The following is a 15,519-nucleotide window of genomic DNA, read 5'->3' as shown; positions in this document are numbered from 1 at the left end:
TTACAAGGTAAGTGTTTAGGAGTGAATCAACACAGGCTACAATGATGGGAGCATACATTTCATAATTAGTAAATAGGAAGTAAATATTGGGTGAAGATGTTTTTCTTACACGCTTCTAAACTCTGTAGTAAAAAAAAGTTTGGTATAATTTCAATGTAATTAAATAATCTGAGTTTGGCAAGTGTTTTTTAAAATACATAAAAACTTATAATCCACAACTGTAGTGAATATGCTTTCCAGCAGCACAGTTGATTAATGCTTTAATGGTAGCTGGCAAAAAAATATAACTTAATGGTCATTTGTATTGCAAACAAAGCAAATAGAATATATGAGCTCATATTTGTGTACCTTCAAATAAACAAGAAGGAAAAGTATTAGTCTCCAACATCCAACTGAGAAAGATTAATAAGCATTCCGTCTGTTCACATATTAAGCACCATTTATCCAACAGTAAAAGTGACAGTATGGGCAACAAATGAGAGGTTTATTTTAGCATTAAGCTTACAGGCAATCAATCTGGACTGAAATAGAATTGAATGTATTAGTTTTTAATCACTTCCCAAGGACAGCAGAGGGAAAAAAATACAGACAGTATCTCAAGTTAAAAAAGGAATGCATTGCTCCCAATTATGAACTACAGAGTTTGGTACACCAAGGTTATCTTCTCATCACACAAAGAAAAATGCAGGCCTCAAAAAAAAAAAAAAACCCAAAAAAACAAACCACCTTACAAAATATTTTACAAAACAAAGAACACAAGGTAACAGTACTGTACGAACATAGCTGGTTGGGCAGTTCTCCACTTTGATCTGATTCAGTATTAGTAACAGATCTCTTTCTCACAGTTTGATGCCGTCAACTCCAGTCTCTTCCCACGGAGTTCTCACTCAAAGCTTTGTAAAAGCTACAGCAGAAGCAAACTGCTGTTCACTGATGGCTGTTCTGGAAATAAATGGTAAATTGGAGCATTCCTTAAACTACACAAGAGGGAAAAACCTGTGCAAAAGATCTCCACCTCACAAAAGGAAACCTGACACCAGGTACTTGGTGTGTTTACTGAACACACACATCAGTTTTTACATCAAGGAGAACTTGAGATACATTTTAAAAGTATCTAGCAATTCTGGTTGAAATAGTGAACCTACTGCAAGACAAAGCTGCTCCTTTTATTGGCTTGGATTTGGTTTTAAGTGACTTAACTCTTCAATTTCAAGTAATAATTCCCTAATTCCTTAATTAAAGGGTATAATCATACATAGCTACAGTCATTACTACTAACTTCCCATAAATTTCAAGTCAATCTATTGGAAATGTGCCTCCACCAACCACTAAGAGAAGTCTGAATTTCTTGACATCAAATTCTTCTAAGATACTATATTTCTTAAAAATACCAATCACAGTTCAGCAAGAAAGCTACAGTTTTGTCACAAGCAAACTTGTACAGATAAATAGTAGTAATAAAATTCTACTCAATACTTGATAAATATAAACATCTTGGGAAACTGATCAGTGGCCTACATTTGGAGTCCCGTATTTTCCATGAGAGACGGTCCAGAGGAAAAAAAAAAAAGAGGGAGAGTATTTCAAGGTTTTGATCTGAAAATTTTATCTGTTACTGAGGTATAGTAAGCTGAATTTAGAAAAAAAATTGAACAGTGAATGGAAAGCTGTCTCTATCAACAGAAAAATCTTACAGATAGTTGCTATCCATTTTTCAAGTGCCATAAAAGATAGACTGTTATTTGTAATTCTACATGTAGAATACAGTCCAACAATAAGTTTATATTATATACATATATGAACATATAAATAATTTAAATTTTAAGGTAAGATTCAAGACTGGATTACATAAGCACTAAGTAAAGCACAGCCACACCAGGAAAGCACTGCTTCACAAAAGCAGTATTAAAATAAAAAAAAAATAATAATAAAAAAGGCAGAAAACACAAACAGTTACCAGCACTACAAGGATGCATCTTCTGCCTCACTGCTCTGCTTCAGTTCAAGAACCTTCATACTGCCCAGCTCAAGGGCACTTACTGATACAAAGCATATACTTTGAAATGACTCATACAGGTAGATCTGGAAAAGGATGTCCATCCAGGGTAAGCTACCGATTCAGAACTGCTCTAGACCAAGATTCATCACCAAGCAGGTACTCACCTCCAGTTCATTTTGGTCTCCACAATGAATTCAAGCAAACAAAACAAACACCTTGTTTGGAATGCTTTTAGAGAACATCCACAGAAGACAGCCTATAAATAGACCTTTAAACAAGAACCTCTCAATACAGAGGAGGTTTTCCCACTTGCACTATTCCAGCCTTCCAGCAATCACTATTTAGCCTGCAGTTTCACAGGCACATCTTTGATAGCAATCCCCACCTAAGCAATCTCCTATCTCCCAACACTGAACCAATAAAGCTGTTTGTTCACACACAAAAGGGAATTAATCAGGCTGAAAAATAGTCCAAGAGGAAGATTTTTCAGCTGGATCAGTTAGCTCCCTGATCAGTTTTGCCACACAGGACCTGGCAAGAGGAGAGAGATTGCTCAAGCAAGGCAGCCTCTGAACGTGGAACTATGGGTGTGAGGTTACAGAAATATAAACGGTATCATCACTGCTTTGAAAACTCAAAAGACTTTATCAACCAACTAATTATCTTCAAGTGAAGTCGCTGTTAAAGAGAATGTATTCAAATAAAAATGACTATTTCTGTATTTTCATACAAATATACCATGTAATGGAGCAATGCCTGTTTAACTATAGCTCATATTTTCATGAGGATAACCAGAAATGGCATTTTTCAAATTTGAAGGGAAATCTTCAACTCCATTTAAACAAGTGGATTTGTAAAAAGATCCAAAAACTAGACGTTCAGATTCTTAATTCAAAGAAAAAAATTTTTGCTGAATCCACATCCAAACTGGAATGAATTTCACAGTAGGCAAACAGTGTAAGTAGTTTCAATTTGATTTTTAAGGAGCTCTCAAGAACCAAGAGGTCTTTCCATAACATAAACAGAGAAGTCTGTTTCTGCAGGTTTTGAGTTAAGTAGTTTTTTTTTTTTAATGGAAACATTTATGGCAACAAAATACATTATTATCCCTTATTAAAAATGCAACTATGAGCAAAAAATGATTAGCCTAGTTTGCAAAAATTAACACAGCAATTACACACACAGTTCTTTTTCCATGGGCGGGAGGGAAGGAAGTATAAGAAACAGCATACCATACTTTTCAGCAGACTATCAAGAAGGATATTTGTATTAGTCCAGAATACTGGATCAATCCTCAGAAATGAGGAGCTGAGCATGTACTTTTTATACATCTCTAAACAATAACCACTCACACAATTTAGGCAGCTGGGGAAGAAAGGCAGAAAAAACAAAAGAAAGCAACCCAAACATACAGTGAACAAATAAGCAAATAGTATTACAATCTCGAATACCACCCCGTTAACTCATGGTTTAAGAATAATAAGAACAAACAACAACCACATCTAACCATTTCAGGTAAGCAGCAAGCCAAAAATAAATTCCATTGTTAAGACTCCAAAACACCTGTTTATTCACTAATATTTGCGTAACAATTGGCTGATACAGCAATTTTACCTAAAAGGATTTGCAAAGGAGGTTATACCTGCCCTCCTATAAAGCCAGCAAAGGCCTAGTTCACTAAAGAGAAGCATTAAAAGTTAAGAACGACAACCACCACCACCAAGACAACTCCCACACGAAGGACAACTCAACTTCTGCCTAGAACAAGCACTCCCAAACAGCAGGACTCAGAACCATATTAGATCATCTTTTTAATATTTCTGACCAAGAAGTCTCCATACAGTATATGGTAATCTACAAGGTACTTCATATGCTTAGAGGAGCCACTGGGACCAAAAAGCTTGGGTACTTCTGCACTGGAAGTCAAAGTTAAAATTCCTTTGTCAGAGTTACAACCAAATAGCTTTGTGCAGCCGGCTCTGTGCATCCTCCAAGACTCCGGATCAGTTTTCTTCAGCAGATGTTTCTCTCCCGCTCTCCTATCATACTTTTGCCCTATCTGTCCTGAAAACTGTCAGCACCTGACAACTGACCTGGAATTTGTCTGGTCTCTGCCCTGACAGCAGACTCCGCAGAACCCAGCATTGGGCATTTCTGTGAAAACTACTGAGCATCCAAGGCACTTGGAGAAGGGTGGTAGGAGAGAGAGTAAGACAGGAACTACAGCAAAGAGGGGGAACTGCTGTGGGATGGACCACAACACTGCGACCAAACTAGCCTATGCTACACATCTGAAAAAAAGACAAGATGGCTGCCCCCATAGACTGGGATCAAACATGGGACTACTCGAAATTCAGCATAGGTTTCTTAGGTATTACTAAAAGAATTAGGAGCCCTCCTTCACTATGTCCAGGGAAAGCTCATATAAGTCAGTGAACTCACTTTGACAAGCAGACTTTAACTAGGTTTGTCCCAGTGTCTCTTCAGGCTACAGCTGGAACCATTCCTAGGTTATACCGATATGCCTGCAAATACACAGATAAGAAAGATTGATTTCAAATACAAATTGGTTCCCGGGACTACGTTTGTCTGCACCTCTAAAAAAGCAAGGCTAGCGCTCACCTAAGGCAGAAGCCCCCCACCAGTCAGTGTCTCCAAGCCTGTGAAGAAAACCAAACCGTAATGTAAGCTTGCAAAACTCTACATGCACATGCCCAAGGGCAATTAATACTTTCCTTCCACAAAGCAGTATAACACCCTTTATGTTTACATTGCCAGACAGGCCAAAGTGTGCAGGGTTTCGGGATGGTCTCAAAGATGTCAGCAAGCCTGCTCTGCACAGCACTGAAACCCAAAAACACACTGCACGCCCCAAGCTGCTCCTGTAGCCGGGGAGTGATTAACCCGGGGGTCCCTACGTGCAGCTCATCAGCCACGCTCGGAGCAGGCTTCACCCCCGGCACCGCTCCGCAGGGAAACACATAAAGAAACAGGCTTCGAGAGCAGAACCAGACGCTGTTAACGACACAGGGCAACCAAAGGGCAAAGCAGACGCTGCCAAGAGGCAGCTCGCCCCTCTCGCCGGAAACGTGACATTAAAAGGCTGGAGGATCGGAGGCGCCGGCGGCCGCGCCGAGCCCCCACATCGCCACCGCAAGGGCGCGGGGCCCCGCAGGCCGCCACGGCGCCGCGCCGAGCCCCGGCCCCTCCCGGCGGACAACAAAGAGCCCCCTCCCCCCCGCGCCGCCGGGACACGCCGGCCCCCAGCGCAGCGCGGCCCGGCCCCGGCCCCGGTCCCCGCTGACACGGCGGGGCCCCGCGCCGCCCCCGGGCAGAGGCAAGAGCCGCGGCCGCCCCCGCCGCCACAGGCCGAACGCCGCCCCCGCCGCGGCCCCGCTCCGAAACGTAAACAAAGCGGCGCCGCGCGGCCCGGCCCGGCCCCGCTCCGCTCCGCTCCCCGCCGCCACCACCTCAGCACCGGCCGGGCCGGGCCGGGCCGCGGCCCCCCACCGCCGCGCTCACCGCCTCCCGCCGCCGCCTCCTGCCTCCCTCGGCCGCTGAGTAATGAGCCGGGGCCGGGCCGCGCGCACGCACCGCGCTCCGCCCGCCCGCCGCGGCTGTGGCTGCCCGCCCCCGCCGCACGCCCCGCCCCGCCCCGCCCGCCCCCGCCGCCGCCGCCGCCGCCCCCGGCCCCGGCCCCTCCGGGCCCCGCGGCGCGGCGCCTCGCCCCGCCCGGCCCCCAGCGCCCGCCTCGCCCGGGCCCCTCCGCGCCCGCCCCCCCGCAGCAGCCCGTGCCCCTGGTTGCGCCTCCCTCCTGCTGGGGCTGCCGTGAAAAACCGCGTTTTCAGCCCCGATTTTTCCTCTCCCTCGTCAGTGCTTCATTGTGAGGCCCTGAGCTGCTCCTCGCCCCTGTCCTTGGCCCTCGGCACCTGCGCAAGGAGTCGCTCTTTGGTTTTGAGTATTTTCGGTGGTATATCGTTGTCGGTCTGCTGCTTCTTGGGTTGGTTTTGTTTCCGGGAATGTCGCTGCTTGGAGACAAAAGGAGGCCTCTGAGCACCTTGAAGCCACGTCAACCGGCTTGGAGCAAGCCTTTGTATATTCACACTACGTGGTACAAAAAAGCCCTTTTGAACGGTACTTACATAAAACCTGTCATTTATGGCACAATAAAAACGGACATTCCACCTTCAGTTGATTTGTTAAACATTTCAGGGTCGCATTTTTGAAGATGCCAAGATTACAGGGAGGTTGTCGCTGCTGACAGCTTTTACCCTGCTGCATGGCTGCAGCAGCTTAGATTTTCACACTGTAAAGGTGGTGCCTCACAGTACTGCAGTTTTGCCCACCGTCTTGGTGTTAAGAGCTTCACTTCCATAGAGCTGTTAATGCACTACTCACATGCCCGTTTTAGTGAGGTCTCTGCACTTATGTCCTTAAAATTCTCATTTATTTTAGGCAAGCGCATTTTCAATCCATATCTTAGAAGAGGTGCTGTTACAGATGCCTGCAGGCAGATACGTGGTGTTTCCTTTACACCTACAGGAAAAGCTCTTGCCTAGACTCCCCCCCAGGAGGGAGGCCCCTCTGCATCCCACCGGGCTCCTAAGTGTCTTCCCAAGAGGGAGGAAATCAAGTTTCTCCCACTTCACCTCTGATCCTTTTCATGGGGCAGTGCGTGAGTTGAATTAATTAGGTTTTTGCTTTCAGGCTTTTTCTGGTAGAAGTAGGTGAGAATACAGTCAGATGTTGCATTCCCTTCCATATTTATTCGTGCCAAAGGCCAGGCTCAGCTGGCAGAAAAGGCAATATGAATCCCTGAAATTCACTGGAGGCAAAAAAAAATGAGTCTGGTTAGGTCATATGCATCTTCACCGGCAGATGAGACTAGCCCTGCCGATCCGCCTGAAGCAGATCATGGCACAGCCACGTGCCTCCTGCTGCTGCCCAGCAGACCGCTCTGGTGGCCGCCTCCGCTCTGCGGGTCTGCTGCCAGGAACGGGAACGGGGAGGGGGGTGGCACCACGCTCAGCCTGCACAGTTATCTGCAGCGCAGATATCTGCCTGGGGCTTTAAGGATCACCTGTGTTACTCTTAATCTCTCGGGGAGAGTTATTGTTCCTACTTGTGCTATTTGAGGCAAGACTGCACTGATAGTTGCAAGTATAAAATGGTGTTTCGCTTAGGCTATAGGTTTGTCACATACGTTTTTCACTGGACATTTAAATTCTCATTGAGATTTTATAGGTTACCAGAGTTGACACTTTGACAGAGATGTATTTATAAGTGAGTTTTTTAAAACTAGCACTCACAGCCATGTGTGTCATCAGCATCTACTGCTAGCTTGTATACAGCGCTGATAAGCAACGGAATAATGATGCAGAAATTACGCAACAAGAGCAAATTGGTGTTGTTGCAAAGCACGATGAAGTAGCATTACGTATTTTAATTCCATTCCTATAATAATTTTAATTCCATAGACTGCTTAAATATTTAAAGATTTTACAGAGGAACACAATAAAAGGAAAGTAAGGATTCAGTATCGCAAATCCGCTACTTACTAGTATATTGGTTTAAAAAATTAAAGATATTACAGATAGGCTGTAAGGTTCCTGTACTCTACACAAAAATTGTAAGACATTGAAATATACCTCTCTGAATAGGGACAAAATTTGCTTGATTGTGTGAATAATCTATTTTTTAAAACTAAGTCCCTAAATGAAAAAAAAAATTTAGAATGTTATTTAGCATCACCATAGTGTAGTTTTTAAAACTGCTTTTTAGAAGTATTTTCTTTTGCAAACATAATGGCTATGTGCAAATACTGAGTATGCCTGGCTGGAGCCTCTTTTCTGGATTGTCCTGACTGATATCCATTTTCTGGATCATCCTGACTGATATCGAAGAAGATGGTGGTCATGAAATTCAGTGGTCATGAAATTACATCAAAAATGTAGTTGCAACCTTTTTGAATATTTTCAGGAAGTTCTTAGTAACTACCACATTCTTGGTAGCAAACACTGTTTTAATGTATTAATGCTTATAAACTGCAAAGCAAGCATAATTCAGACTGAAATCTTTGGAGTCAAGGCAGGGAATCTGATTATCTGACCCAAATTTTGATATACAAACATCAAAATATCAAAAGTTAGAAACTGTAATATAAAATAACAGGCCCAAGGCTATATAATGTAGTCACTTTTGCCCACAAAACATCATAGGAAAGAATGATGATTTATTTTTGCACCAAAATGGACTAGGATAATACACAAGTAACTCGATGTGCTTCAGTTGAATGGGGTTGTAGTGAAGAGATACAGGGTGGTTTGCTTCTTAAACCATAAAAGCTGTTTATAAGTAAATATCTGATTATGCCTACAATCATTCTTAGACAAGCTGAGAAGAGAAACAACATATTCTAGGCATCTGTTGTAACTGTAAGACACCAACATTTAGACAGACAGGTAAAGAATAGCATGTTCTGAAAAAAATATTTTTTTAGGTATATTTAAAATGTATATGTGCAAGAATGGACCTTCTAACATTTCTTAAGTCACCTTCAATAGGAGATAAAAATTGCATTTCACTGATCTCAGGCTGAACCACCTGTGCAAACATGCAGCCACTGTAATTCTATCATTTATTTGTTTTAGACATATATGTAAATACCATAATCGCATAGGCACCTACTGTCTTTCAGCAGTGAAAGCTGCCTTCTGGAAAGTAATAAACCACAACCATCTCTTCACCTCACTAATTACCTGATGAAAAAGAGATCAACAGGAATTGCGGGGACTCAGGGGCCCAGTTTTTCCACACGAAGGCTTGATAAGTCACAGCCAGGATCAACATCCATGTCCTGTTAGAAAAACAAGTTGATAAATATTGTTTGTTAAGGGCATTATATCTGGAAACAACCCCCAGACTTTATAACATTTTAGAAAATTCCAGGAGTAATACAAATGTTTATGTGAAAGAAACAAAACAGTTTAATCATAGTATCTTTACTTCAACAATTTATCTTTACCGTTGGTTGCAATACAAAAGTTGCATTGCACACTAGAAAGCGAATGGAAATTTGCTAGAAACTAATTACAACCAAAAGCCAAATTAACTGACATATCACAGCCTGAAAAAAGTGTACAAAGAAAACGAACCAAAAATCACACATTCTAATCGCAGATAAATATAGCAGGTGTTAAAATGTTTCATTTTAATAATCATTTTAATAATCAAGTAGATCAAAAGGAAACTAATAAAAGAAACATTTTACCAGCTGGATTTTTTATTTAATTATGTGTTTAAGAGCAGGATGAAATCAGTGTCAAGTAACTAGTTGGAGGGAATCGTATTCCCTCATTGAGCAGAACTAGAAACAGTCACTAATTACTAAATGCTGTTTTATTGTTAGTTCTGCCTATTAGCAAATAATCATGATTCAGGATTAAGGTTTTTTTAATAGTAATCAAAATCAGTTGAGCAGTCGCTGGCTTTGGCAAATGTAACAGAGGGAAAGCAGCCACCATGGGGCACCATGCGACAGGTTATAACCGTGAGCACGAACATAGGGGCCACGTTCATGCATAAGGTATCCTTCAGCTCAGTGAAAGTGACATTTCTGTCTAGTGAACAAACCATGTGTTCTCTGAAATGGCATTAACACTATTAACCTCTTCTTTGCTGAGCCTGCAAAGGTCTTTCTGAGCTGCCGTAAGTCCATTAACAGTCCATTAACATTAGTAGGTGTACCAAGTACATTGGCAGCCAAGTATGTACAACTACAAGTGTAGTTTAACCATTAGGAGACAGTGTTTATGGTATCACAATGCCTCATATTTTTATACACGGATATTAATACAACACAGGGTGTTTTTTATTCATATTACTGCTCTGTTGAAATTTTGCATGGGCAAGGCTTTCACAGAATTTAGGTAAAGTTCTTGGAGTTTGGCTTTATATGATGACAACATTGGCGAGTGGGCTCAGTGCGCCAGATTCAGGGCTGGATTCTGGCAATGTATTCTAACTATGTCATAGCCAAATGTTGCTCTGGTTTCTTTACTAGGGAAAGATCGATTATAGGTATGTGTAACTTCTGAGTTGTGGAGTTTAATTCCTATATCCCCCAAACATGCTTCTAATTTGTATCTGTATCACACTCCTGTCTTCCTAAATTAGGTACTTAAATGCCTGATCTCCCTTTCCACTGCGACTGCTTAATGCTGCACTCTTATGAATGAAGCCTCTATACTTGGCTTTCTCAGAATAATTCCAGAACAAAGGGCATTTCCAGCCATTCAGAACAAGCCCATAGGGACTTTTATATCGTCTGTTTGTCCATTGTCATTACAAGGTCATCATGGTTAGAAAAGCCTCTGCACCAGACTCTGTTTGTGGTTTCAGCTACTTGGGACCACTGGCAGGTGACCAAAATTAGATGACCATTCAGACAACACTTACACGAAACTCTGGATTCTATGTTCTCTCCCACATGCAATGTTTTTTTCAATGTTTTTTTTGCTCTGAACTTGCTCAATATATCTTTTTAGTTAAAACAAAGCAAGGCTAACCAGGAGCGCACCGATTCTTGTCAGAGTTTTTTGATTTCCGCTCCTAAATGCTAACCTGTCTCCCATGTCAGATAATGTGTTAAACTATCTCTGAAAAGAGTTAGAAAATGACATTATTTCAAATGAAACTGGTCAGTAGCAATCATCTGACATCCTATCTAAATGCTGGTTGAATCTAACCTTCCATATGATGATCCCAATTAAAAAAAAATAGTAACTTCTGAATATAGATTTGAAAAACAATTACATGTGGAGACTATGAGCTAAATGGCAGGTAAAGGAATGTAGAAAACTTAGTTTTATCTCTTTTGACTGGGTATTTTATTATGAACTGAGCAAAGCATTTTGAAGATATTTACTTTAGGTAAAGTTCTTGGAGTTTGGCTCCATCCTGGCACAATGCCAGGATTCAGCACTAAGCAAACTACACTAGCTACAATAATCAGGATAATTGCAATAGCAAACATTTCCCCTTGAGAGAAATTGTACCTCTTTGTGTTAGTTTTGGTGTCTCCACACGATTCCACATTGTACAATACTACCCTATGACCACTTATGAACACCCATTTTAGGATTTTGAAATGAAGATATATTTTGATCACTTCAGCTGCTGTACATTAAAATTATTTTCACTCCATAAGCAAACTGTTACTCTGATATATATACAAATATGTCTGAATATATCCAGGAAGCGGTTGTCAAGATCAGACTAAATATAGGATCTCTGTTCCAGTCTTACAACCAGCATCCAGATCACTGCAGGTTTAAATGGCTATTTTTAATGACACTATATACCCATGGATTTTTGTTACCATATTCCAGAAACCTTTAAAGAAGTTTCACTCTGTCTTTGCTTGGACTAATGGCCTGAACTCACAGTTCTTATTTAGAGAGTGACTCCATTACAGTCTGTGAGCATTTGGTCATTAAACACTGACAGTTTTCCTTTATTTCATGAATTACTTTTTCCACCCCCTCTCATAGGAAGAGGTATTATAGGAATACTGCTCATCATTCAATTACCTATGGGATCAGAAAGCTGCCATCAGGTAGCACAAACATGAGCTACTTGTCCAGTTATGTTTTATTGCCTCGTATCACACCTCAAAAGTAGTGAAAGAAGCAAACAAAAATTAAACAGTCTATTAAAGAATGAGATAATCACTTTAAATTGGGTCTTATCGACTTAGTAGAATTTTGTAAAGATTTGGACTCTCTTAGGAGTCTGACCCAGCCTTTGCCACTATTGTTCTTGGAGAAAACCCATTATTCTCACCAGAGGCACATAAGAGCTATGCTGTCTTCATGACCCCCCAAACAGTGGTCAGTTCAAATAATCTCCCCTCTCAGTTTAATGTGTTTTGATTAATTTAGGAATTACTGCTTAGAGGGAAACAGGCTGTCCAGATATGTTTGTTCTTCTATTAATTTGGGATTCGTTTCCTCATGTAGATCCTTTGCATCTTGCTTACCCCTTGGCCTCTTCTCTTTTTCTTCACCACTGAGACCAGGTCTACTCAGATCAGATGTAGTGTCTCATAAAGACATTGATGTGGAATACCCATGACTGCAAGGACTAGAACAAGCATAGTCTCACATTCCTATATTACTTTGCTAGGTTAAATATAGATGACTGGATCAATTCCAATCTGCTTAGACACCACATGGAAATAAGTCTTTAACTTGTGTGTATACTGCGTATAGGGATGATGCATAGAAGTTTACTATCAGAAGAAGTGGTTAGGTCTACATGACCTGGGCAAACTTGAAACAAAAAGGGAGATTTCCTGATTCTTCAGAAGGCTCAAGCAATCTCCATTTAGTTCTGATTGCTCAAGCAGTTTATGGTCCACTCCATAGGACTCTGAAGTAAAAACAAATAAAACTAACACAAGCATTTCAAGTCATCTCTGACCTGTGGCTGCAGTTTTGACAGCCTGCCTCAACCAGCATCATCTGAGAAGTAAATAATAATCTTCACCTTTATGTAAACTTTAAGAGCTTCCCACACTTAGCTTCTGTGGGATGAAAAGGCATTAATGTCAGAGAATAATTGGATTCTAACCCTTGCCAATTCTCAGAAAGCTTCGTGGAACATAAGGGAGATCCTAAGCCTCCATCCAGCAGTTCCTTCACTGGGATAAATAGTCTTTCATCTTGTTAACCTTCTTACATAGTGGTCCAGTTACATAAACTTTGCCACAATCACATACATATGGCATCTGTATACAGTAAAGGGTTCAATGGGAATTGAATTAATTCAATTGAAGCTTTCACATTATGACAGTCTGTTTTGAGCTTATGAGTCTGAACCACTGAGGTTCAGACAGCTATGATGTGAATCATTTTCTAAAATGGCTCTGTTTTCAAGAGAGAGTTTTTCAGAATGCAGAAGGCAACATGAGTCATAATTTGATTTCGAAAAATTTGGAACAGTTGCTTACATCAATAGAATAACCACAGATCTGCACCAGTGTAGATCAGGTCAGATTCAGGCCCATGTTTTCATGAGAAGAATAATCGGGTCTTCCCTCAAAGCAGTGAGCATAAATTATTTAGGCACTTTGATTAGTTAATCAAATCTGCCTTTCTACCTGACACAATGGGGGCATATTCACACAGCACCTTATTTTGAGCACGAGTCAACAAGTCACCCTATTAACTCTAGAAAGACTATTATACATTCATCCACTTAAATCAAATTTGGTAGTCAGAAATGCACCACTATAAATAACTTCGTATCTCTTCCCCAGTCATTATCTGGCAAAGGAACAGGCACAAACTTCTGTGTTGCTTTTTTCCTGTTAGTATGATTGTACTGGATGATCAGGCTGAATGCATCCCAAGATGCATGGATGCTCAGTTTCACTTCATCATCGGTAGCTTTTTCCTGATCTGCTGGTATTTGGATACATTGCAAGGGTTTTGTTTGGGACCTGAAAGATGAAGAGCAATATCGGTCCCAGTGAACACCAGAAGGGTCACCAAATAGTCTCCACCACAGAGTTGCTAAGATTTATCATAAAATGTTGGCTTGCTGATTTCAAAATGTTCTGTTTGAAATATTTCAGATGCAAGACTTTTTCACCAAGTTTTATTCCTGCCTGGATTCCTGGAAGGCTACCTTTCAGATCAGACTTATGACTTCTAGACCAAGACCAAATCTATTATTTGTTTATAGGTTTATTTTGCTGCTATAAAGAAAATGGTACAGTGAAAGGACAAAAATAGATGGCTGATGTGCCCAGTGTGAGAACTGGCAAAATGTATCTTTTCAGTAATATCTTGGATAAGGCAATATTACATTTGTCACTGTCAGGAGAGAAGGATTTGCAATGATTGAGATATGAGGTGATAAAAGCCTGAATAATTTTTGTTATCTAATGAGATAATGAAGGCCATAGTTCATAAATTTTATTCAGAAACATATGTCAACATCCAGATACACTGAAAGGGCTGACCTAAGGAGAAGGCTAAGCTGAAGATGAATCCCAGGGTATGGGCTTAAGATAACAGTGGTATCAATCACAGTGACTAAGAAAGGAAAAGGGAGTGAGAAAGGGGGAAATCTAAGGTCTTTTTTTGGCCATGTTAAACTTAAATGACTAGTTGCATGAAGGCAGGCAAAGAGAAACAATCCAGAATTTTCATTTGGAAATGGAGAGAAATATACAGTGGAGATAGCTATGAGGCATCTGCATAAAGACTGTATCTGAAACTGCACTTGCAAATCACATTGTTCAGAGACAAAATATAGAGAGAAAAAAGAAAGAGTGAACAGACAGAGCTTCATGGAATTCTTACAGAAAGTTGGAGGGAGAAAGTAAAGGATTCTGCAATTACTCCCCAGAGGAGCACTTACGGACAAGAACCAGGAGTGGAAAGAGTCTTAGTATGAGGATCATACTAAGTCAAGCAGTATGAGGATCTGGAGTAAAGATGACTTCAGCTTCTGATGATAAAATAATCTTGAAAGTCCAATAGGACTTCCTTTTATTTTTGCTAATATTTTTTTCACTTCCTTGTGTCCAAGTCAGACGTGCCTTGGAGCATCCCAGCGCCCGCTGTGCTCTGTGATACCCTGCAATAACTAACTAGGATTTTTCAGATTGAGCACTATAAAACAAACCAGTGAAATTCCTTTCTAACTTTCAGGTGTTTTTTCCTGCTAGGCAGACCATCAAAATCTTATCTGCATTGTTGATAAAGTCTGAAGGATTTTGCTGACTGTAAAAGACACCCTCTCCCCCTTGGCCGGGCACTCCGGGCTTGGTGCGTCCCCTCTCCCTGGGTTGGCAGAGGGCTGAAAGTGACATCAGTCTACAGGGCTTTAGACCTAACACTCCTGTGTGCGTCAGGTAATCCAATTGAGGTCTTACACGTTGACAGACCCACAGATTTACACTGAGCCACTTCCTAAAAGCTGACTATTACCTGGCGGGTGAACTGTCAAAAAAAAAGGAAAGAAAAAAGAAATGGAAAGCGTGTAAACAGCTTCAGCAGCCATGACATTGCCCTCAACTCCAAAGCAGGAGCTGCCAGGCTGGGCTTGCGAGCAGGAGAAGGAACTTTATTGTTTGCTGGCTTAGCCACTTGCCAGACCACACACTGCTTAGTTACGAGACATAAACAAAGCAGTAGAAAGAGAGAGAAAGAAAGAAAGAAGGAAGAAAGAGAGAGAGAGCGCATATAAGAAAGCAAGAAACAGAAGTCAAAGCCAGTCCCGAATATGTCTTATGTGAATTTTACAACTATGAAGATCTAAACTGCTTTGGATATTGGGGAAAAATATAGAAGATTTCGGACTTATCTGGATGCAGTGTCTGTCCAACTGGCACAGGTAGATTTTTATGTATTTCTCTTAATCTCATCATCAATTAAATAGGCATTAAAGAATTCATCTTCTTTGCTTTATGCAGCAGTATCTAATATTTACCTTTTCTTTTTTCTTTT

General features: G+C 41.1%; 1 protein-coding gene across 5 annotated transcripts in view; it reads right to left on the bottom strand.

The window, feature by feature from the left end:
* Window positions 1-5,643, bottom strand: part of MAPK8 (mitogen-activated protein kinase 8) — a 56,967-nt gene extending 51,324 nt beyond the window's left edge. Inside the window, exons 1-3 of one of the 5 annotated variants that reach the window (XM_064513994.1) lie at window positions 5,522-5,642; window positions 4,622-4,659; window positions 4,442-4,524 (exon numbers count right to left, since the gene is read on the bottom strand). The gene's annotated coding sequence lies outside the window, so the exon portion shown is untranslated. Of the gene's footprint in view, window positions 1-4,441; window positions 4,525-4,621; window positions 4,660-5,521 lie in introns of all 5 variants that reach the window. The other 4 variants (XM_064513991.1, XM_064513996.1, XM_064513993.1 and 1 more) reach the window with 4 other exon arrangements.
* Window positions 5,644-15,519: the final 9,876 nt, after the last annotated feature.

The sequence above is a fragment of the Dromaius novaehollandiae genome, chromosome 6 (assembly GCF_036370855.1).
Source record: "Dromaius novaehollandiae isolate bDroNov1 chromosome 6, bDroNov1.hap1, whole genome shotgun sequence".
Classification (NCBI taxonomy): domain Eukaryota; kingdom Metazoa; phylum Chordata; class Aves; order Casuariiformes; family Dromaiidae; genus Dromaius; species Dromaius novaehollandiae.
Note: the sequence above shows the minus strand (reverse complement) of the source record. Positions and strands in the feature narration are given on the sequence as shown.